Source organism: Anopheles coluzzii, chromosome 2 (genome assembly GCF_943734685.1).
Source record: "Anopheles coluzzii chromosome 2, AcolN3, whole genome shotgun sequence".
NCBI lineage: Eukaryota > Metazoa > Arthropoda > Insecta > Diptera > Culicidae > Anopheles > Anopheles coluzzii.
In genome coordinates this window covers 9,715,747-9,741,673 of record NC_064670.1, presented here as the reverse complement: position 1 = coordinate 9,741,673, position 25,927 = coordinate 9,715,747, and the positions used below count along the sequence as shown (strand labels likewise).

Sequence of the window (25,927 nt, the reverse complement as noted above, 5' to 3'; positions counted from 1 at the left end):
TTAAAACATTTTTCGCATTTTCCATGTTGTATTTTTTTATTGTATAATATTTTCCAATGATGTGTAGTTCCTGGTTCTTATTTTCGACAGTTTCTGGTTAGGAGTTTTCCCTCGACCCTCATAAACATGAAAAACTTTAACGAAAAATTTGTGACCCAGAGGAAGTGGATAAAAGTTTATAGCAAAATAAAAATAGACAAACCGACGCAAGGAGCAGTCAGGAGCTGGGTACATTACAGTTCCGGTACTTTGAGCAACGATATACGGTTGCTCAGGTTTCCATTGACTGTACTAGAACGCACGCTACCAGGATGTAGCCTGCGGGATGAAGGGTAGGTCGTCCGAATGCCTAGAGTGACGGACTTACGGAACGATAAAGTGAAGAAAACGTATGGGTAATAAAGAGAAGACGCAAGATTGGTTGCCTTTTTCCCTTCCCGTAGTGATTGACCCTGTTCTTTTTTCTGTTTGACTTCGGGGCTCGGGACTCTGCTGACGTTCAGCTGGTCGACTGGTGAGTTCCATTTCCGGCTTAGATTAATATGGATGGATAACCGGTTCGAGATGAGAGCAAGATTACTGGCTACATGGCACGTAAGTGAAATTGTGTGTTCCTTTATCGAAGTTTATGAACTGGCGTTGCCGGCCAGAAACGAAGCTCGGTCCAATTTCGGTCCGTGATCTGGTTACGCATTTGCTACTACGGGCTAAGTGAATATGCATTCGTGCTCGATAGATAGGAAGTTCCTTCCGTTTTCCATTACGTTACGCTGCGTAAGGTTTTTATTTTATGAACAGATGAATTGCACGCTCCATGCAGCAACGACAACGACGTTGATTAAATGGTAGAAGAAAAAATAAATATTTTGGTATATTTTTTCTCTCAACCAATTGTTTGATGTATTACCAGTTCCGACAGCGTTTTTAAAGCAGCGCTTTTCTCGAAGTTTTTTGTAATAGATCACTGCTAAACTTTAAAGTTCATTGATTTAGAAAGTAGAATCGTCGAAGTACTGCATTCCTCCATTACTGGCATGTGTGTGGAAAACTATCTTCCGTGCTAGGGAAGAGGTTTTGTGAAGTTATAAAAATTTCAATCATTCTATGCAATAACACCTGTGTAGTAAAAGAAAGTAAATGCAACAGGCCAGGTAGAACGAGAATTTCAAAAAAATTAACTCGTTTCTAAAATCTATAAAAGTCTTATTAAATCAACTGAAACTTGTCCTCAAATTAATCGTTCCTAAGACGATGATACTTGTTCAACAACAGTGAAAGCTGAATATATTAATCAACAACCGAACGGTAATAGTTATTACTTTCTTTTCGCTTGCCTGCAAACTCATGCCCTTGCATCTACTTGCATCCGAAGAACTCAACCGATAATACAACAGATACACAGCAATATCAAACCAGCTGTACAGTATGCTTTATTCTCTGTTGGTGAATGTGTCCCTTGCTTGTAGTGTTTCTATGCCAACAAGATTCATCCCCCGAGGGAAAACAAAGATTAAATCAGTACAGTATCTTTAAAATTAAAACAATAACAACCGCTCAAAGTTGTTTTGAGTTAACTTTATGCGTTTATTGTTGCATTGGTAGAATGTTGGATGCATATGGCATACACAAAATTACAATTTCACAAAATTATTATGAGGTGGATTTATTTAAGTAATATTAAGAAATCATGACGATGTAAGGGAATTATTTTTAAAATTAATCAAGTTCAATCATCTGCATTATATTGTTTATTTTCCGCGTTAAAAGAAATATCATAAAAGTTCAGTAATTTGATGCTGGTCGTCCATCCCAAATAAAAAAAGGAACATTCCCTCGGGTGTTATAACCAACAAAAAGTTTGTCGTTAGCTTTCACCACAATGTTACGACAGAAACACAACGTAATGAGTTTTTATGTTTAAGGATATAAACCGGTTGGTAGAAATAACTAAGGTAAACTAAGGTAAATAAGGTTAAAGTAAAACACTAAAACAAAGGCAATGGTAATTAGTTAGTGCAAGTGTTAATTTTGTCATTCCACGGAAATTAAAATTAAGTATTGGCGAGTGTTTACTCAGAACGAAAGGAGAGTACATTGAACATGTGCATTCGTACAATAAATGCTGAATAATAATTAACCTTGCTTTTATTTTTTTCTATTTTAATTACAGTTTCACTCCAAGGGCTTGACAGTGATGCATACCGAACCAACCAATCGTTATCATGATCACTCTCATCATCATCTTTATTATGAGTGGTAGTAATTAACAGATCGTTTGGTACCGTATGGTGCGTTTATCATAATGGACACAATTTGCAGGTCCAGCCCAATGTCCTACTTTATTAAATTTCATCTACGTTATATGAGGTTGCGCTTGATCGTTACTGTACTGTGCTTTACAAGTTTGTTATGTCAAGGTAAAAACGTATAACAGATTCAAAATAAACAATTTTTTTCGAGGCAAAACTTTAGCTTCTGCCAGCAATGATCGTATCAAGAGCGTGTAAATGACAGGGTTCAGTTCGACTGTGGAAGACTAGCACAACGATTTACATTAGCTCGAAAGCAGTATATGGTTAGAGAAAAAACAAATCAGCCACTTTATTCGAGATGTTTCCTATTGTTATTAAACGTTAAGCAACGAACTGAACATATTCAGTCCTGATACAGGATCCATTGGGGTGGGCGAACGATGAGAACAAAATCGAGCTACGGCTGTTGTGAGTGGTGTTATCCATTTAGAAGCGCCACTAACGAGTAGTAATTACGATTCATTCGAATAACAAGCAGAAACGAAGTAAAATAGAACATTTCTTTGTGTAAATAATTGCAACTAATACAAACAATACTGAATGGTAGTGGTTGGTAGGTGTACTAGGGAACAAAACCAAAACCTAATGAGAACAAACACTGTACGGACTTGCTTCTCGCAGTACAGTACATGAAATGACGAGGTGTCAGGAAAACAATTGATAGTTGGTTTCAAATGTACCATTTCAGTAAAACATAATCCCTAGATAAGTCTCAAACGTGAGTAACTGAACAGAGCGTCATACATCCGACGAACTGTGTGGTAGAATTAAGCTGTGCATGTATAGCGTAACAGGCACTGGCGGTTCGTTGCTTGCTGTGCGGCTTTGCTTTCAAACGACTTAGGCTGGACAAATGAGCCCCACCGGTGTTCTGTGAAGATCAAGTGCAGGAATGGTTTGTGTACACTTATGAAAATAACAAACAGAGAAGTAAAAGTAAAGGAAACCATGATTTCCCATGTTTCATTCGCGCATGGCACTCTTGTAGGAGCACCTGTGCTGCTTACGCCATGTTTTGTTTGCACGTGATGACTGCCAAAAATCGATTCGGATTTGTTTCGGGTCACCGTTTGAGTTAAGTACGTGACATCAATCAAACCAAGCGTACTAGCGGATCACAACACCATTCCGATACACGTGTTGGCGCGTTGTTCCGTGATAAACTGCCCTGCACAGTCTCGCTATACGGACGGAGAATTGTGTCGCAAACAACGCCAGCCAAAAGGGGTACCAGATTGTATGCTGATGCTCTCTGCATTCCTCATTTATGCAAAGTTCAAGCTGAAATTTGGCCGGCACCACTTTTAGGTCTCTAAAAAGCGCCCCGATTCGCGCATTGTGCTGTCACAAAGCTATTTTCATCAACATCGCCATCGTCATCATGAACATCATCATCATCCGCATACTGTTCGCCGTTTGGTTTTGCAGAGTGAGGAATTTTGGGAACTGCGGCGACAGTTTGCTGTAAAAGTTCCTTCTCACCATTCGGGCGCACATTGGGTAACGGACGCATCGAAAGTAAGACGCTGTGGATGGTGGAGCACGCTTGGTTCGGTGGTACGCGAACGTCATAAATCACTCCTCACTATACTCACATGCTCATATCAACACATCACCACGTGTGTTCCGAGAATGGAAAATTATACCGAAAGCAGCTTGCAGAACGTGGAACCATGCTTGTATTTCTGTACCTATATCAGCGTGAACTTTCCCATCCATCAGCAAACCAAACAGTGGTGTAAATATGTGTCCTTCAATGAACAAAAACGGAATGTACGTAAAATCCCTCATTTATTCTGCACGACACAAACAAAGAAAACTCCAAACAACCATGTGCTTTCCTGTCGTTTTGTCGTTTGTTTTGCTATCCTTTGCAGCTGCTGCGTGGTACTTCCTTTTATAGCTAACTCTAATCAGCAAACCATTTCACTGCACTCCTTTTCACGGAACACCACTCTTTAAGCCTCCGATTGAAAGCAAAAGCCACACTGAAATCAACGGGGTAGATTCATCAGTGCGACAGTGGGTAGTGCGTTCGGTAAAAGTACTAATAAGAGTTTTTGTTACGCTTTTGAAATGGAAAGCCTAGCAGAAAAAAAACCTGATGCGGCAAACGAGTGTGTACAAAAGTATCTACAGTATCCGAGCCGAATGTCAATGTTAGATTAGCGCTGTACGTAAATTACACTGCTGTACACGAAGCTACTGATTACAGTGTTTGAGGTAAAAAGCAGCGCGTGCGTGTGGACGGAGTGATAAAACTTCAGTCAATACGTTCAGTTCAGAGTGCGAAACAGGAGAACTTTTGCAAAAATATGTCCGAACGAAAATCGTAACTTAAATAATATAAAGTATAGTATAGTGTCTCAAAGGATGCAAAAAGGTAAGGTTGCGGGTTAAATGGTAACATACGAAGTACCAAATTAAAATATAATGAAACGTCGGTCATGGCTTTGAACAAACAAATGAACGTACTAGAAAGAGCCGTATTAAATTTGACATGATTATTGAATCTATTTTTACACACTGGTAGTACGAAAAAGAGGAAAACCCGATTGCCCGAAAGCTGTACCCACTTCAAACGGCACAATGATTGTAAAGATAATGCAGGACGAGCAGATTCGAGGATTACGGGCGCATGAGGCACTCTTCGGTATCCACCCATGCATCCCAATGGTTTGATATGAGTCAGTAAAGCAAAACTTTATCAATTTAACGCAAGGTTAGCATGTAACATAGCTGGCAGCTGTTGGGTTTTGTGGTTGAAGCGCTTCAACGACTATCATACAGGGGGGTGAACAGCAAGCGAGGAAACTAAACATCACTTACACACAGGAATGTTATTCAATGTAAGGCAGCTCCAGTGAACGTGTAAGTATGTGATGTTAAAATTGAACGGATAATACAAAAAAGAAAAACGTTGGAAGGAAATAAAAAAACAAACTAAACGATAAAAACGAACGTCAAACCGCAATGAAATGTCCAACCACAGTGCGTAAAAGGAGAATGATGTGTGTTTTGTTTGAGTAAGCAAAAAACAGCAACAGCAAAACGAACGTATTTGCTGCGGTATTTGTTTCAAAAGTGAACAATAAAAACTTTTTAAATTAGAATATTGCAGATGGCTATGCTAAATGAAGTAAAAATTGTATTCTAACAGCGCTATTTCGGTGTTAACTTGCCCAGTTGCAAGCAGTCCACTTAAGTTGGGATGCAATTAATTATCGAAATGAAATTTTTCTTACCAACCATGAAACAAGGGACAAAACGTTGACCCAACAACAGCGTGCAATCATTGAATGAAACCATTTGTGCGTGCTGTAAGGAAAAAGTAAACTTTTTTAGATCTAACGAAATAACAATTCAACCAAACTATTAACAAATGCAACCGTACAGGGTCTCAAAAATTGGACAACCGATTCGATAGAGAAACAAATTCTTTTCTTAGCCAAGTCAAATTAACTAACGCGGTCAGATGAATCGCTCACCGATTGAATAGTGTACGATAAACAATTTTTAAAGTCTATCCAACAGTTGAAACAATAAACCTTTGCCCAAAACAGCATTACGATCGGTTTTTCTATTGCAGTTGTATTTCGGATCAACTTCTAGCAACAAGGTAAAGTATTGAAGGAGAAATAGAAGGTAAATGATTTAGAAAAGTATTAATTTTAATGATAATTTTGCTCATTAGTGCAAGACGATTGATACGGTATTATTTTGTTTTTAGTTTCAACCGTAAATGAGACTGAACCCTTTTGCAATATCAATTATTTATTTTTCGTTCTACGTTACACGACAATTATTGCCGGTATTTGACGTGTTCGATAACAAACCAGTAAAATAAATGGAATGATAAGATAAATAAATGGAAATAATATAAGATGCAAATGTAAGCAGTGAACCATATTGATTTCCATTGTTTTCATTGTTGAGATAAACCTATTCGTATTTCATATATTTCAAAATAAAGATTGCATATAAATCATTCAGAATGTTACGTGTTTAGATTTAGTTGGAGTACGGTGCTCAACAACAAAGTGTTACGTGAACGTACTTAGTATTTGATTGATTTCTGGTGGTTGGCTTGGCTTTTACACTAGGCAAGCTTTTGATCGGGTACAGTAAACTTCTTCTCTCTAGATACAGTTTTTTCCGCACTTGCATATCACAAGTTTTATCCATTATTCAACACCAACCACCAGGCGTCTCCATCTCGCACATCTCAAGTCAAACGTTTTGCGCCAGCGTTGCTATCGTGGTACATCTCATAGCACCATCTTACGGGAAAGTGTACGTGAAGTTGAAAGAGAGAAATTCTCACGACCACATCCGTTGCCACTGGCAGCCGGCCACCCACCCTTCACCTGTCCCAGGTAAACTGCCAGTCGTACAGGATTATTTATGAGCATAACCGCATAACGTCCCCCACCATGTACAGTGTGCTGAATGTTTCAGGGCGCCCCGTTCCACCAACTGACTACGGGGGCAAACTTTTGTCCAGGTCAATTTTCTTTCTTTATTTCAGCATCCGGACGCAAAAGTCAAACCAAAGTTACATACGAAAACGGATCAAATATATCAAACAAGAACTGAGGGTGCGTAGTTTTGCACACCGGCTCAACACCTTCCGGAGGAGTGTTTTGGTTTGCTGCGTTTAGTCGAGCTACCTTCTCTAGCTATTGGGCACAAGAACGGTTCGAAAAGTGTTGGAAGATCTTTGTCCTAGGCTGGGTCAAAATGTTGGGATAAATCGACAGTCTCAGTAGAGAAAACATTGTTCATGCCGCCGGTCTATTTTCGGGGGTTAATCTGTGGGTGTACACGCACGATATCACAGTTTGGCTGTGCTGTACCGTGTGTGGATACTTTGTGGATGAGAAAATTGTTGTGATAAATTCAATAACAGGATACTGTACTGTTTACTGTCTATTCTTCTGTTCAAATAGATGCGGAAACACATTGATAAAATGGTAGAATTGAGATATGATTTTGGTTGTAATTTCATGCGTCATAATGTAGATCAAGTAATGATGTAGAATTTTATCTTATTTTATTTGATTATTTTGTTGTTTGTTTTCATATATTTACTAAATTCAATAACAAACTTCATCAGAGATTTCATGTTTTTTACGGGAGAATAAATTATTATCATTTAAAGCAAGAAAACAGGTAATTATTATTTATAATCATAAATAAACAGCCATCAATCAGTGATTTCAATGTTGCAAACAAACACGATAAACTTCAAAACACTCACCTCACGCAAAACCAACCCAATAACTCAAAGCTTTGTGGAGCGATCTGTACCGGTGTACCAATGTACACTAACAACAGTATGCTCCACTGCACCACCGAATGGAGACGATGTAGATCGTAATAAGATGTAAACATTCGAGCTTATATCTTGCTGCGTTTTGGAGGAATAATTGTGTGCGTACTGGTTCGTATGGGTGTGCGTGTGAATCTCCACCAACATGGCTCCGTCGTTTGGAGGTGATTTATGAACTTTACCACCTCTTGCTATGGGGTGCATGATTTATCACCTCAAGCCAGCAACCGGCAGTTTTTTTCTCTTCTTCCTCTCGTAGCTTAAGCTAAGCTACAAGCAGTGCAAGACAAACTACCAACCATGGGAAAGAAAGATTTAGGGTTTGCTCATGTTTATGTATATTTGGTACCCTTCCTTAACGTTTGGCGAGCCAACTCATGTCAGTCCCGAGACCTAGGGAAGCTTTCTTTTCATGCGAGATTTTCCTCAGACCATGAGTGAGAAAAGGTTCATGGATTTCGGTCAATATCGCGTTCTGCTTTAGTGGTAACTTACTCAAACACATTACAAAATGACACAGGGATAATAAAGTTATAGCCACCGACGGAGGAAATAATCTTTAAAGTGGTTTAAGATGACAACAATTTGGAAAAATGTAACAATCGTTTGTTTTGCTTTGGAAATCAAATGCATTAAAAATATACTAAAAAATGGTTCCGACTTTATGGAAGCAGCATACGAAAAGTTGAAAATTCCAGTTAACCAATTAATGGATCACAAACGACTATTTTTCATTATGAAGCTTCATTTTCCTAGAAGTATGGAAATTTAAACCTTTTTGTAATTTCCTAGTAAACCCTGTTTGCTTTTTAATTCATATGGGCGGTATTGAACATTTTACTACATTAAATTTCATATCATACGATGCACCAAACCTGCTCCAGCATAATGGGCCATAAATTCCAATTTACAACTTTTTTCGTAAAATGCAGCATCAAACCATAGAATGCTGCAGGTGAAGAATTCCGGTGCTGCGCCCAATATTTATAACACAAGTAAATTTCAAAGGTAGACCAAAGGTAGGTAGATCGACTACGGGCTGAACACTCTGACTCTGGTGTTTGCAGCTACTTCATGCTTGTAACCATCTGTTACACCGAGTGAATTTGAAATTTACTGTACAAGACTTGCGATTACAGTAGAAGTAGTGAAGAAATATACCGCTGTTGATGTGGCCAAACGTGTTTTAACGTTGAAAGGCAGCAATCGGAGATGCTGCAGTTAGCAAACGATTTTAGTACAGTTAAAGCTAAAGTTAAAGCACCTTGACTATATCCGATTACAGCCTGAGGAATAGTGGATCGTTAAGAAATTCCGGCTAAACTTAAATGTTGTGTTTCTTCCGTTAAACAGAAGCAATTGCACGTTGCTCACATTTAATTGAATGTAGATAATCTTTCGCTGTAACTTTAACTGTTCAGCGAATTGTTCAACGTTGTACATTTATTCGCACAATTTCATGCGGCACCATCTTCTTCCCTTCAAGTTGTACTGTTTTTTACGTATGTTTTGCTGCTGAATCAAGAGATCTCTTTTGCTACGAAAGCAAGCATTGCGCAAAAGTTACTTCGTTTGCAAGAGGATAGAAATCGCCTATATTCAGACTAGGCTGGCTGTTGTTCCATCTGCAAACGCAATCGCCTCGCATGATAAGGGACGGCAATGTTGTGCTGTGTTCACAATCGTCCAAACTTTTGCGTGCGAAAGTAAGTTTCACGTTCCTTCATTCTCACAGAGAGTGGCATGGAACAGGCCAACGCCTTACGTTACGTGCGTGCGTGACCGAGCACAAGGGAAGCGTTATTTGTGACCTCGTACACAACATTTTGAAACAGTGCTGGAAAGACAACAGTGCTGGCGAACTATGTGGACGCCATCGTTGGAACGATTAAGTTGGCGTAAAGACACACTGTGCATAGAATGTATCTTATTTTAGGGAAAAACATTATACGATAATGTAGAAACTACAATGGAAAAATGTGCAACAGCTTACAGGGTTTCCCACGATATATTGGTTGGTTCCCATCAATTTTTGGTGGATTCCCATATTTTTTTGGTGCGTTCCCACGATTTTTTGGTCGTTTCCCAGAATTTTTTGGTCTAATTGTATTGATATCCAATCGGAAAATACCAATAAATTATAGGATCGAACCAAAAATCTATGGGATACAACCAAAAAATCGTGGGAACGCACCAAAAAATCATGGGAACTGACCAATAAATCGTGGGAAACCCTGTAAGTAAAATTATCAATGACAGTAACGCGTGAGGATCTATGGCACAACCCATTCACTCATAACATCAATATCTTCGAATACTGTGGTAAGGTGTAACCAGAGCTGCCAAAATCACTATCTGCACAACAATACCTGCGTGTTTGTATGTGTGTATGGGAGAGGTGAAAGTTGTTCTTTCCCACAAACCATGCTGTGCTGGTGTTTGTGTAAGAAGAAACGATTGTTTTCTCACTTCCATTGTGTGCTTTGCATTTTTTGCCTTGTTTTGTTTTAATTAAATCTCTTATCAGCAGGAAACGCTAACGACGAAATCGAGAATGACACGAACAAATGCAAACAAAACCCCCTATAACCGTTGCAACTGACTGCAAATGACAGACGTGCAGACGCAAACACTCTCACCCAAGGAGGTGAGGGCTTTCGGAACAAAATGGATGATAACGCCCAGACCTGGACAGGCCATACTGTAGAGGAAGAGGAAGTGGAGAGGTGTTGAGGATGCGTACAAGTAGATAATTCCATTAGGTTTCGCTTTGAATGCCTCCACCGCTCTGGTTGCTTACTTCCGCGGTTTGCCAAACGCGTTGGCCTCCGCACGCCACTAGCGCAGTTGCTCCCCGTGTGCCTTGGAGAGTTCCGCCGAGCACAGTTTTGGTAGGAAAACTGATTAAGGCTCAATGGGCTGAAGCAATCTGTTGACACAATCACGCCAACGAGGACGATCGTTGACAGAACAACACAACAACAATTAATTTGTTTAATTAGCAGCAAACTCTCGGCTTCTGCGCTGCTACCCATGCTTCCTGCCAGACCTAAAGCCACCACATCCTCCATTACCTCCGAAGGGGAGAACATATTTACCTACCAAACATTGGGACAACGTCTGACATTAGGACACATTCACTGGAGCTGGCACACGGAACTGTAATTGGTGTTAAAGTGTGTTTGGTACGATGTTTGCTGAACGAAAACGATAACGGGCAGACAGAGAAAAGGTGAAAAATACATCGAAAAATATATAAAGCTTTCATAAGAACAAACAACAAGAGGAAATAAAGACAGAAGATGAAAGAAATACGTGGTGAGGTCGCGCTTTTCACCATTTGTTATGCAAATGTTGTGCGCCTTAAAAAGAAAAACGAGAATCAAACTCTTTCACCCCGAGAAGGGTTCATGTGGTAGAGAGAAAAACGAAATCCTATGCTTCGTCTGAAACTTTTTATCTGACTTTCACCAGTTCACATTCTGTTCCAACGCCCCTGCCCATGTTGCGTTTGTCTCATCTTCACCCATTGACATCACACACCTCTATCACTTACAAGAGGTTCACTCTTTTGCTATCACAAAAATCCAGCACGTATTCCGACCGTACGGTTCTTGGCTGTACTTAAGTCCCCTTTTCAAAGAGATGTCGAGTGAACCGCTGCCCAACTGATAATGGGGCAATGATACATTGCGTTGCAGGATTTGTCTTCAGTGTTGATGGCGCCTTTTCGCTGCGTTATTCCTATGCCGTTTATTCGTGACACAGCTTTGTAACTATTCCCCTGCCCCGGAGCGACCGTATCGATTGTAAATATTAGGCCGCTTACTCACTGAAGCGTCCAAGTCCAAGCAAAATGTCCAGCGATAGCTTTCCGGTACTTCCCGCGCGGTAGCCAAAGGTCAGCAAACGAGTGACTCCAAGAGGCTTGCGACTCAAAAGCGGATACGCTTAAAGCTCTACTGGTCCGTAAAGTAGATGACACCGTCTGACTTTGCCACAGTTGTGTATCGTCTTTAGTTGCGTCGGGAGTTGAGTAAATTGCCTGCAGCTGTTTGCGTTTATGTTGTCACTTATCTTCCGGAGACAATCTCCGCTTCTTGGCGCGTTCAATCACTGGCGTTACGGTAACGGACTGTTTGCTGCCAGCAGTGCCAGCACATTGAAAGCAAATTGGAAAAATCAAATAATCATAACGCCACAGACAACCAGCTGGCTGGCATGTCGTTGGGTCTCAATATAGTTGCTTTGGGTTGATGTTGATGCCACTTTTGGATGATGTTTGAAAAGCAAAAATCAAGGGATTTTGGTGTAGTTATCATGCGTGAGAGATAAAATTTAATAATATATTTGCGCTGCAGATAGTTTTTTAAATAGTTTATTTTGTCAGCATACCGGATTCTAGTTTGGGATTCCCTGTCTAGGTCAACCTATCCTTTTAACTTTACAGTTTAGAGGAAAATATAGAGTTTAGAGAAGTGTTTAGTAATGAAGAAGGATGAAAGCCTGTCCGTAAAGCTGTTACATGATTGGTGGTACTTCATTTTTTCTATTTGTGTAACAGCTACAGGAAGAAAAAAGGGTCACCTAATGATATCGATTTCACCGTGCACCTTCGTTCGTAGACGGGTGGAAAGTGTCTCTTGAAACTGGAATTTTTGCCCACCGTTCAAATGCGATCCCAATCGTGCGAAGCTACCACCAAGTGGTCCGGACAGTCTGGGGCTATGGGTCAGGGACTTCTCACTATCCTGCCGGTGTACCCTTATCACTCAAATTAACACATCGAATCGGCGTTCCACAGTACTGTTGTTGCTGCTGCTGCTAGGTTAGCAGCCGCACGAAAGCAGAAGCTTTGATTTGATGGCAACACTCGCCGGCGAAGATTCGAAGAACGAGGAAGACGGGAGCACCGTGCATATCAATTTCCAATCAAATAGTTAAATCCATCGATTGGATCGTAGATGAAACCTCCGCAATCGTCGGCCCACACCATTTGCCCACCTAATTTGCCACGATAGTGGATCGTGCCTGATGCGATGGATGGACGCACACACACACACATGGACAACACGTTCGATCGAAAGATACAAAATGGAAACAAGCGTATTTCCCTTTTCAAACATTTCTTTCCCGTCTGCTGATAAGAACATCTCGCTAGCAATGTACATGTGTGTGTATGTGTGTAAATGGTTCAAGACGGGGGAGGTTCCGTTGGATGTACCGATTGCTGCTCGATTCTCATTGCTGGTGGTGTGTGAAAACTGAATTTAGTTCAGGTTGACTGTGGTGGTTCGAACACGTTTTCCACGAAACAGGGAAACCACATCAGATATAATGGTTGGATGGAAGTTGTGTGAGTGTATGAGAGAGAGAGAGAGAGATAGAGAGAGAGAGAGAGAGAGAGAGAGAGAGAGAGAGAGAGAGAGAGAGTGGAGGTTACCGCAAAAAGGGGAAGGAGTTGTCTATATCATGTCTATGTCGAAATGCTGGCGGAACGAGCATTGACACAATATATTGTATGAAATACTGAGAAACAACAGAGAAAGAAACTTGCCAAACATTTGAAGGGTTGCATGGTAAGCCATACATGTTTTGTAAACCATTTGGCACGAGTTTTATGCAAACTGATGCGGAGGCGTGTATTTTTGACAGTAAGTTTTGTTACTGTTCTTGTTGTTAAAACACGTTTGGACGAGGGTGTTGTGATACGTCTATTGCATGGGCAATGATAGCGTTTTGAAGTATTGATATGGTGTATACAATAAAAAAGAGACGAAATGGGGACATTTCTTCTTGATGGCTTTATTAAGACCCCCACAAAAAAATATGTATACAAACATTCTTTTGTATGTTTTTTTTGTCTAATACTAGTTTTTTTCCAATCATTCATTTCAATGGAAAATATTTTATTATCTAAACATCTTTAAAATGTCAATGGATGCTCTCAAAAAAGCATTTAATGGAAACTACATGCGTTACCAAATAAAAATATATACATGTACATGTATTTTATTATTATTTTTTATGTTATTTTTAGGCAAATCTTATTTTAAGCAGATTACCGCGCTAAAAAGATCAAGAAAACATGGAAACTTTCTCAAATTCATGGTAAAACTCCTTCATCTCATCCCGTGAGGCGTTAAAGCTTCACGCTTGCAAGCTTTCCTAAACACGATTCTGCATCAACGATTCAGCGTCACGCCACAACACACGCCGTCGTGTTTGCAACCCCCTTTTGATGCTTATTTCGATTATTATCGTTATGATAAGCGGAACAAGGCTAGGGTTCGAGCAAAGGTGTTGTGCGGGAATGCGATTCCTGGCAAACAGCAAGTCACCGTAACGAAATTGTGTGTGCAAAACAGCACACACTCATACAAACACACATTTAGATACACTATCCATCTACAATCTGGTGGCGTTTGAACTAAAAATAGTCCAAATCTTGTGTGAGGATACATGAAGGCATCGCCAAAACCGGAGAGCGACGAACGGGTACGACTTGAACGACGACAGAAAGCATTTCAGCAAAAACATTTCTTCTGGGGTGCCTACAATTCACAAACACAACAAAAAACAGTGTGTGGGTTTAAGTGTGTGTGTGTATGTGTGTTTTGTCTCCTTCCATCCCAGTCCGTCACGTCGGGATAATATCATGTGAAGTGGCAGTAACAACGGATCAAAAGATATCGTGTTGATGGTTTTTTTATTTGTTTTTATGTTTTGACGGCAAAGAAGTTGGATAAAGTTGACGAAAGGCGGAAGAAAGCTGTTGATAGAAAGTATAATGCTACGATGCAGCGAATGAGCACCGTTAAAGACAACTCTTACGGCCTGGGCCGATGGGGATAAAGTTTGCCGACGATGTACAATCGATTAGTTGTAGTGTTTATCTACGAAATGGACACGTATCTATGTCCTTTTGAGGGTTTGGTTTCGGCTCGGAAAAAGAGAACACAGCACTGTGGGCGATGCTGATCCATCGTTGCGCAAGCTGTTAACAGGGAGGAGCACATCACTGAAGAAAGTTCTTGAAATGGCTAAATAACTTGTTTCACTAACTTTTTCCTGCAAAACAAAAACATACTTTCTAGAAGATTTTTGTACAAAATTACATATAAGCATAAGGAAGCTTAGGGCATGAAATTCAATTTATAGCGGCTACCAGCACTTATCGTTGTAATTTACATTATCTCGTTCAGATCAACGACATCCTAATTTAAGCTTTCATTGCCAGTTGTTGTGACAAGTTGGCCATGAAAGGAATATTGAACGACTCGACGCATTACAGTAGCCGTAACGACGTTGGAAAATCCTCGTGCGTACAAACAGTACAATAATCGTTTCATTTTACTGTTACAGTTACTGTTTGATTCGCGTTCAAAAAGCGTAGATTTGGCTTGTGATGGTGCAAGAGCACAAGTCGTCGTACAATCTCCGCGGATGGAACCACGTCGCCAGTTGGAAAAGATTCAAGATTGTTTAATCGCCTTGATAACTAATACAATTTCGCCGATTTACTGATACAGAGACTTGGTTGGCATGCCCGGAAAATGGTTTAGTGCCACAGATAATGAAAAACAGACCTTTAAAGCACGTTGCTACAAGTTTGGGATTAATTATCTAAACGAGCCATTTTAAACAAACCATACACTAATAGACCGGTAGAAGAGAATTTCCTACCATTTCCTGCTGGTGATCCGGATGTTCCGACTAGCAAAGCTGCCACGAGCAGCAAATGATGGGATCTAAATTTAATTTTACTCTCAACATTCGTGCCCAACATGGATGCCGAAGCATTTCTAACGTTTGATAAGGTTGCTGTATGTACCGGAAGCGATGCATCAAAAGCTGTAAACTAAGTAATTTTTAGCTTCAGATTGGTATAGTTATTTAGAGCCGCCCGAAGAGTAGCGAAGGAAATACTCAATTGTCAGCTTCCGGGTTCAGCTTGCGCAAAGTAAAATGTAATAGACCATAAACATCTGCTCTAGGAAAATAAACGGGTTTAAAATAGCTTATCATCGTACTATATGTTTTAAGAAAAAACCTTATCAAACAAGGAAGAAACTTTAATTTGATTAGAAATTGTAATTTAACTACATATTTGTTTTCAAAACCTCTTTTCAAGCATTAAAACAATTTAAAACCAACATAATCCTACTGTTCCCACATTACCGCATGTTCTATAAGCGTAAATTCAATCAATAATACAAAGTAATGCAATAAAGAAAGTGTTCACTGTCTCCATGAAAACACGCCAGGTAGAGCGATACCACAGTTTTTCATCCGACTAAAACATGTCCACGGTCTAACTTTATTGAACGTAACACGCCAGCCGATGAAATGCGGGAGCCAGTGCCGGAAGTTTGCCGTGCATTGGCACCTCGAAAAAGAAACTAAAAGTGATGTCGGTTGGCACCACCATAGTTTTCATAAAATGTTACAAATTTAATATTGCTCGAGCGTGAGGGAAGTCGGGCATTGGATGGTTAAATTTACGACCGATGACCGGTGCACCATCGCAATGGACACAGTTGACGGGCGGGTTAGGATCAAACTGGCGATAGTGGACAATAAAATTTACTGTCCCGAACTGTACCGAACAAAATGCACTTTCGACAATACTTCGATGACGCTATACATCGTATCATCTGTCGGTTGAGGAACGCAATATAGCGGGGATCAAATAGGTGTCATTTGAGCAACTGAGGAAAAGCTGTTTTGTTTTACTTTTTGGTTCGTATATTAGGGCGCCCAAACCAGCCGTTCCATTGGTTGCTAATCAAACTTGTGGTTCGTAAGTTATATTGTAAGTAAATGCATAAATGTATTGCTTTCACTTGAAGCTCATCACTTGCATTTTATGTAGCATTTGTTATTTAATAACGCGTTTTATTGGCTAAATATCAAACCAGATATTCACATCTACGACGGCAAACTTATTTGATACAAAATAACACTTTTTTACTTAAAAAGTTGACGATAAGTTTCGAATCACTTTCATAGTGTTTGCTTCAGTGGTCTGAAATTTATTGATACGTTCGCAATGTCACTAATTACCACAGCTTTATGACAAACATTCACTGAACTGCTCAAACGCAATAACGCAACGTTACAACGATACATTTCGAACAGGCCATACAGAGAGAGAGCATAAAAGTAATTAATCCAAACACTGATTCATTCGTAAACACATATACATTTAGTACGTGAGTGTAATAAAGTTTCCCGGTATAATCGTAAGCAATGATTGAATTTCATGTTCCACTCTCCGAACACCAAATTGTTTCGAGTACGAGTCATCGCAATGAACAAATTGCCTTTCATGGCAATGATTTAAAAGAATTGGGATTTGTGGTGACTGATAAATGATGGTAAGCGATGCAAAGAATCAGCTGCAAAAAAAACGGTTTTTATTTATCCTTTGCCTTTGTACAATCTGCTTTGTATCTGCAATTACGTTTTTTACTGCATTGAGTCATAAATAAATCAAGGTCGCAATAAATCAAGGTATATAGCACAATTTTCGTATAGTGCGTTACCAAGTAGCGAATTTCTGTGCATCTGTTGTACTACTGTTACAACTTTCAGATGAAATCGAAATTTGAATCGAATCGCGCAGGGATCAGAAATGGAATTTGTTTCATTTCATTCTATTTGAACGGCTTAAATGCTGAGGGTATGCCTGTTGGTGTTCAGCCTCGCATTAAAGTTAAAATAAGCTTTTATTCACGATGTTCTGCATTCTAACAGTTTAACAGTACTCGCGATGCAAAATCTATACAGCGCAATCCGAAATCATTTTTAAAGCCATGGTAGCAAATTGTCAAACATTGACGCTTTGGCAAACCGCTTCCAATTCCATCTATTATACGTAACAGCAGGTTTAAGCGACACTTTACCGAATTGTTCAAGAGTTTTGATACTTACGGGACTTGCACAGTATTAGAAGTTTGTATTGAAAGTTTAATTGATTTTTTTATTAAATATATGAAATTTAAAATACATGACAATTGTTTTCCTAGTTTAAAAACTTAACTGTATCTGACAGAGGCCATTCCCTGGAGAATCATATGGAATGTTTTGAATGGATAAAATATATTTTTATTTAATCACATGCTGTTATATTGAATTGTAGTTTTATGACACCGTTGGCAACGTTCGAAACAAGGCCCGTATCTTAAGCATCGAGATGGAAAGTACTAGGCTATCGACTAGTTACACTTCTGTTCACACCTCTTTTGGAACCTGTTGGAAAATGGTATCATTAGCCAAAAGGGTACACCACATGTTGATGATTGACACGCCACTACGATCGCTAGACACGCGTGCGATAGACACGGGCACCACCGAAAAAAAGCTACACGTACATGTGCACGTGTGTGTGTGTGCGTGCTCACGATTATCATTCATGAAAACGACGACCATACCAGTGCCGTCAAAGCAATCACGAAAGAGCATCACATTCGCTACCAGTTGATCTGGAGGGTATAAACTCGTTGCCGTTCCGGAGCGTAAAATGGGGGCCATTCGTGCTGGAGCCACCAAGCGCTCTCTCATCGTGCTACGGTTCTCGCTCACCAGGAGAGTCCGAGTCGGCGGCGATGTTTTTCCTCCCGTGCGTACCCACAGTTCGGGTTCAGGGTGGTTTTCCACGACGGGACTGCTTCAGTTCATGGTTGACATCCGCTGCTGCTGGTGGTTTCGATTACTTTCAGTGCGAGCGTGATTTCCACCAACCGCAGTCCTACTAGTGGCAGTTCGTAGTGTTCAAACGACTTGCAACATCGAGGCAGTAAGTGTGTAAGTGTCCGTGAAGTGGAAAGAATAAAAATGGAGCGAAAATTTTACGACCAATGCTTGTGATTTATGGTGCATGGAGAGGTTTGTTTAACTTACGACCTGTTGCACCTGTTATTTGATGTGTTCTGGGTGATTCATTCCCGTATACGTTAATTTTAATATTGAAGCTCGTACGGTGATCGTTTATATTTTGTGCAGCATACTCTCGAAGCATACTTAAAGCTAAGATGAGCTAGGTGAATTGGCCGTTGTGGGTGTGTGAGCGTGCCTGTGTGATTATTTGTAGCTGTGCAGTGTTAAGTGAGAAGAAGAGATACTAACCATACCGAACCGACAACTCAATCACAATACTACACGCTGCTGCTGATGGATGCGACGAATCGGCACAATCTGTCTGCGTTCAGTACCGACGCCGGTCCAACCATGTCGCACGATGAAGCGACGGAAATGATTGTGAAGGGTTGGTGGGGAGACGGGTGAAGGAGAAACCGATATCTTTCGAACAACACGCTCGCACATACATCTGCAAGCAGATTCCGCTGGATTGAATCTTCCCGTATCCTCGATCTGCCCTGATTCGTCTGCTATCCCGCTCATCCGGATGTTGTGCGTCGTCAGTTTATCCAAAACATTCGCTGTGAAAAGGGTGCTGGAGTGATGTGTGATATCTTACGTGTTTTCTTCGTCTATGCTTTACTTCGCGGGCCGTCTTCTTCAATTGTGGAATGGTTTATCCTAGCAAATTTTACGGTTGTTCTCGTGAGGACTTTAATGGATATTTTCATCAAAAGCTTGTTGTCTACGGCTCATCGACGGCTACCTGATGGCCTTGTCAACAACGTGCACAATCACCGGTTGTCCGGTGATCAGAAGGAAAACGTTGTCCGGTTTTGCGATATTCAGGTAACAGTTTCTCTCATCCTCTGCAAAACTCCAAACTCTGTTTAGTTTCTATGTACAGTATGGATTAATTATTGATAAATTTTCATCAACAGCTTTCAACGCAGCTAAATCATAGAAGAACGCACTTCAAGGACGCCAAGGACGCGTCTAAAGATGCGCAGCACCAGTCGATGACGTCATCGTAACCACACCAGACATATGCCGGTACAACACGCGCAGAGCTGGTCGATGATATTCTTAGGCGGTGGGTAAAACGAAAAGTAGAAGGGAGGGTAAAGGAAAATTATCGCGTCATTTGGAAGGGGTAAAGCATTATGCCGTGTACTGGGTGTGACTGGGTCTGGGTCATACAATTCATTTCACGACCCGACCCGTTGTAAGGTGCAAACCTTTTGGAAGCAATTCCAATCCGTGGATGCAACGGGTGCACTAGATCAAAGTCGAAATCACAACCGACCCGTGGGAGTAATGAGTTTGGGTCGACCCGAATAACCAGTAGGTGCAACAAATCATAAGCAAGTTCAACCCTTTGGAGCAGCAAACCAGTAGGTTCGGATCGACCCGCCCATCACTAATACAGAGAGTAAGCAGGCCAAAACGCACGTGGAAACAGTGAGAAAAATGTTCAATAAAAAGCATGCCAAAGTATGCATAAAACAAATAGAAAAGCATTACTATCACAGCCAGAAATCCGAAAGCATTAGAGCATCTAAATGTATGCACGAAGGAGACTTCGTGCGACTTCTTCTATTTTTACTTTGGTACTGCTGGTGAAATAGTTGAGGTAATGTTTTGAGTAGAAAGATTTTATACGTGCCTTCGTCGGCGTGGGATTCGCCCTCTTTGCCTCGTTTATATTTGTTCTACCGTCATTCCGAAATAAAGACAACTCATCCACCAAGACCACCGCCATTTGACCTATTAGGCATTTGTGCAAAGCTGAGTGGCAAGATAGTGGAACGATATTTTAATTGGCCTGTAATTTTATACCGCATTCCCACACCGCAAGAGGGAGCCGATAAGCTCAAAACACCATAGATACGATCTGGCAAGGGGTATAAGATAAGATAACAAAAACACTACAATTCAAACACGGAAAGGAGACAGCCACAGCAATCAACAGCCCGATCCGAATTCCATGTAAATCGATACCGTCAGCAACCAAGCGTGTGCCAATCATACCCTTTCTACGTGTGTCTATCTCGTGATATTTGCTTCCACGCACACTCAACGGCCGCGATATGGGGCCGTGAGGACTGGGTTTCGCTTGGTTTGTTTATTAATGATTCTTGTGTTTTTGTTCGTTCATTTTTTCTCAGTTACTTTGTACGGTTGTACGATTGAATCATTGCTATCGTTTTCCTCCGGCCAGATCACACCACCACGCACCACAACACCTCATTCCAGCTCGCCGATGGAATGCGATGATGGATTAAGGGTTTTTTTTTCGCACACCATCACACGTCGGTGATTGCTTACAGCAGGTTTGTTTTGTGTTTTATGTCACTGTCAGCCCTCCTGCTGCCATCCATTAATTCGCTAGGAAAACGACACCATTCCGTCACCGTGTCGACCGCTGATAATTCAGGTGACGGAAAAAGCCATGATGCCATCTGGCGCGGTTGACTGGCCGAACGTGCCACAATACTGTTGGCGTGTTTTAGTATGCCATAAACCAGCCATTGATTAGCGATGGTAGCTGGGAAAATGGGCGTCAGAGCAGAACGCATGTTACGTTTGTTGCCAATTCTTGGAAAGCAGGGCACGCATTACGAGCGTTATTGTGCTGGCAGGGGTTTTATCTTATTGACACGGTGTACTAGTACTAATGAAACAAAATACAACGAAAAGAGATACAATCAAATAACATTTCACATGATGGGTGGTGATGATAAGGATGAGCAAAATGGAAACATTCAGCAGAAATTTAGTACGACATTTAGCTTCAATGCACTTTCCAACCATAGGATTTGGTTCTGATCATCTAGGAAACAGGAAGCTTCATATATTTTGTTAAGTTATGTCACGAGTTACGAGTTATGTGCTGTGAATTGCCGAAGAAGCTCATAGACAATGACAATCCTACTAATTGCCTTCATGCACCAGAACGGATTCAACCGACAGAAAATCCAATTATCGGTAATTAATGTTGTTCAATTTGATTGTTTTAACGGTGCGCACATTGCGTCAATATCATTTTTACTACCACTGCATTTTTTTCATCACTTTTGTGCCAGTTTTACTTAAGCCTCTGATGCCGTGTCCGTATTATAAATTGCACATGCCGAGCGCAAAATAACTTCCTCTTTGACCTCACCTGTTTTGATGCGTTTGCTATCCAGTGTGGTCTGGTCGGAGGTATGTTAAATAGCTGTTTAAATATGTATGCAAATTCCTTTCCCGCACCGGCTCGTGTTCGGTGAGATTATGCATCATTAAAACAGCAAATTGATCCGTACCGAGTATCGGTGTCGGGCGAAAGTAGTGTTCGATTTCTGATTTCAACCGCTATATTTCATTTGCAGAGTGTGTCAGTGACACAATTCAGATCAATGTATTGAAGTTATTGTTGATTGATTTTTGTTAGGTATCAAATGTTATTATTGGTTTATGTTGTTTGGAAGAGAACAATACGAGAGTGATCGACAAAAACAGGATTCAATTGCTTATCAAATTACTGCAGCAAGAGCATTTATTCCCGTTACTAAGTACCATCAAAAGCTATTTGCTCAACCCTTCTTCGTTGTTAAAAATGATCGTTAAGGTGATGTAATTAAACCACCTTCTCCCTGCCGCCCTTTGGGGAAGATGAGAATAAGCTACAGGATGCGGAATGGAAAATTCAATTCCACTTAAGAGCGTCCCACAGAAAAGGAGTTGTATTTTTTCAGGCTGCTGACTGGTACATTTCCCGCAGACGAGGGTGAATGAGACGCCCAAAAAAATAAAGATTGGAAATTTGTGTCTGCAAAAGCTATTGAACCTGCATTCGTCACTTAGCGTGGCGCACAAACACTTTGTTCAATCGATGTGCCACCGTACTAATGACACTTTCTTTTGCCAGTGTAAAACCCAATTTCTCGTCGGCTAATGGCATTCTATGCTCGTGTTTTTAATGCGAGTCGAATAAACAACGTTTGTTTTTTATCGTTGATTTGATGTATTTAGCGATGCTGCAGGCCCTGCTGCTTGCGTCTAATGTTGTTAGTCCTAGTACGCGACGAATTTCCCTGCACGAAGTCGCTGCCTCGCTGTCTTCCCGCCAAAAATAATGTACACACACGTGTCACATTCGAGTTCGAGCTCCAAGATCAAAGACTTCCCAGTTTCCAGGATACGTGTGCTTTGCCGAGGCTAAGGAACGCATGGCTTGCGTGTGCGTGTGTGCAGAGAGCTTTTCCTCCACGGGCGGCAACCCAATTAGTTCTGGCAGCCAAACGCAAAAAGACTACGTGTACACACTTGCGCACACAAAGCGTGAAGAAGGCACAGATATGGCATGACGAAAAGATGTTGTGCGATTTTGGCATCCCTGGAGAGGAGAGCAACCATGTACACTGTAGGAGTCCTATTTTTAATTCAATTCCGTCGCCTATCGATCTGTGCACTCTCTGCCTGATGAGCCATTTGCGCAATTGGTATGCTTCGACGCAGTGCTTCGCTTTCATTTATCAGGCTCGCGCGAAATGAACTCGTTCGCAACAAGTAAATTGAATTCGGTTCGAGCTTCAACGGTGACATTTTCTGTGTTGTTTTTTAGTTGTTAAAACGTGAGCGCAAATGCACACATCGTTGAACACCTGAAGCGCATGGGGAATGGAGTTGTTTCTGAGGAACACACCGGCACCATTAGTCGCTCAAGTGTTAATGGGATTTTATTTTATCGCTGGAAGCTATGTCACATGAGAATGGAGGAAACACAGACAACAATAGGACGAGAGTGAGAAAAAAAAATCCACTGGCTATTTGTACAAGGAAAAACAGAAACACAAACACCGGGCGCACCGATACTCGCGAGCTTTGTTCGGTTCAATCAGATCCATCTATGGTGATATCGTGATGGAAATTGCATTTACTAGATTGCACTCACTTTTTCTCTCGGCTTTTGTATTGCTGCATAGTCTCTTTGTGTGTGTGACTGTGTGAAGTATACTTTCCATACCTCTCGAGGGCCGACCTTCTCGATTCAAGCACCTTGCACATGCATCCTTGGCATGGTGGTGAAGAAACAGAAAGAAAAGCAGCAGTAGCAGCAGTAGGTCGCCTGACTCACCGTTTGTTTTGCTGCCGTTGTATCAATAAACGGCTCCTTCTGTTGGCTGGGTGCTCTCAGGAATGAGTAAACCATGCGAATTAAACATTCTGTGCGCTGCGGACGGACTCGGCTTGCGAAATGCAATTTATCTAATGGCGGGCGAGAGAGCGAACATGTACCACCAAGGATGGTGAATATGGAATAGTTGAGGTATGGAATTTGATGCAAATTGTTTGCATAAACCGACAGTTTGCTGGCTGGATTTGCATTGAGAAAGTGCAGGCGCGTAAATGCGTGGGGAAAGGTGTGGTGTAGTTTGCTAGTGCCGCTGGAAATGGCATGGCGAACATGCCGCACTTGTTTGGTGGTACGTTTCATCTGTCAGTCGTTTTGACAGCGTTGAAATTAGTAGTATGGGCTTGGAACCGTATGCCCTTTGGAGTGAAATGGTTACTCAAGGTAGCGATTTACTAAACTACAATACTCCAATATCTGGATGCGTTGATGATGTTGAACTGTAGCAGGATTGGCTAGGTCCTTCGTACTAGGAGCAAGATTAATAAAGGGTATGATCCCATGACGGGCATTTCGTGCGAGTTGAAGACTGTAATCCAGGAATGGTATTGAATTATTGAACAATGAACAAAATCGCAATTTAACTATGATCCCCTTCCCGCCACTATCAAAACGAAATCTGCCGAAAACCTCATCTGACTTTGAATCATTAAGGCCGGGTGACATTGTTCGTACTCGCTAGTATTTCGCTAGAATATTCTGGCACGAATATTCCCTTTAAGACCAAAAAAAGCTTCCACCAGCCGTCACCAGATGCGCCAGTGAAAATCGAAATTACACTAGCGAGTACGGACAGTGTCCTCCGGCCTTTAGACTTGGTTTTGCTTGATCAGAAGAAGTACAACATCTCGTCTCATCCCGTGCTCACTCAATGTGAACATAATTTGATTTCCGTTCATCGGCCACACAGTTTGTTGAGATTGGTTTGATGGAATTATGTCGACATTTGCCTGTTACCAGTCAATCATAATTAACATAATCCACCATCTTCTAACGGTTGGATACGATGGACGTTGTTGGCCTTGCAGAAAGACAAGAGAAACAGAACAAGCATAAGAAATTTGTCAACACCGAGGCATCCCTTATCCCTAGATTAGTAGCATCAACAGCAGGTGCGAGAAGAAAGCAAGGCAGATGGGCAGTCAAGCACATCCTTAACTCTCAGCTAAGCAACAACAACAACAACAAAAACACCAAAACGACCACCCCATCTTAAACGAGAAAATCTTTGAAAAATCGTTGACATCCTGCACCGGCCGGCTATTGTTCGACGCGCGAATACTAATTAGCTGTCTAATTTGTTGGATGGGGATGGAAAAGGCACTCCCCGAAAGCTTTGCGAATGCACCTCCTTCCAATGAGCTTACATCACTAGCGATTAGGAGCAAGAGATAGCAGGGAACATGACAGAAGAAGTAAAAGAGCACACGAAAAGTGTATCTATTCAAATGGCACTGTGTTCAGTGTTTCATTTTCTTTGCCGACAAATGTTAATTACCGCGCGGCATCGTCGATGGGACCGGGTTCAAGTAAGCGTAGTGGTTATAATCAGATTTTAATGGCTTTTTCCGATGGAATCTGCTTTTAGATCAAAGCTAATTGTTCGTACAGTGTCCATGAGCTCAATAGAAAGGCTTAAGGCGCTTCCCAGCAAACAGTAATGGACAGAGTGTGGGAGTGGAGCCATTCCGTTATCATCTAGCCCCCTAACTAACCGAGACGGCGATTCGGTCGAGCGCAGATCGAAGGAATGTTTAATGATAATTCCGAACGCCGAAAACTGTCACCACCGCACGTTCGGTCGAGCGTGAAGCTGCCCGAAGAAGCCATTTAGCTTGAAGAGTTTTGCACAATAACTCATTCCAAGAAATGGGGTGGCTGTATGGGTGACCCGATCATACCCTTAGAACGGTTTTTCCTTCCCTTGTTTCCCCTGTTCCCCTGTTTCTCAATTTTCTACCGAATTGTTTGTCAAAGTCATAATTTTCTGGAATATTGTTCTGAGCTTTCGAGCGTAGGGTAGATATAAGGAGATTCATTGAATACTTAATTTATGATGTCAATTTTACTGATGCTTCAAAATGAAACACACTAACAACCATCTCGCTATTAGTAAGTCGTATTACCACCACAACATGATAGCAACTAGAACAAAACGAATAAAACAATGTCTCTCAAATCATCTCAAAAGGGTTTCTCCAAGAAGCACATCATCATGTGAAAGCGATAAAGCACGCCAAC

At 41.1% G+C, this 25,927-nt stretch overlaps 1 protein-coding gene across 3 annotated transcripts in view; it reads left to right on the top strand.

Moving 5' to 3' along the window:
* The window catches only part of LOC120950787 (allatostatin-A receptor-like), a 141,933-nt gene that overhangs the window by 55,357 nt on the left and 60,649 nt on the right, over nt 1–25,927 (top strand). Inside the window, exon 5 of one of the 3 annotated variants that reach the window (XM_049607487.1) lies at nt 2,171–5,880. The exons of the other annotated variants lie outside the window; for them this stretch is intronic. The gene's annotated coding sequence lies outside the window, so the exon portion shown is untranslated. Of the gene's footprint in view, nt 1–2,170; nt 5,881–25,927 lie in introns of those variants that run through there. 3 annotated transcript variants of the gene reach the window in all.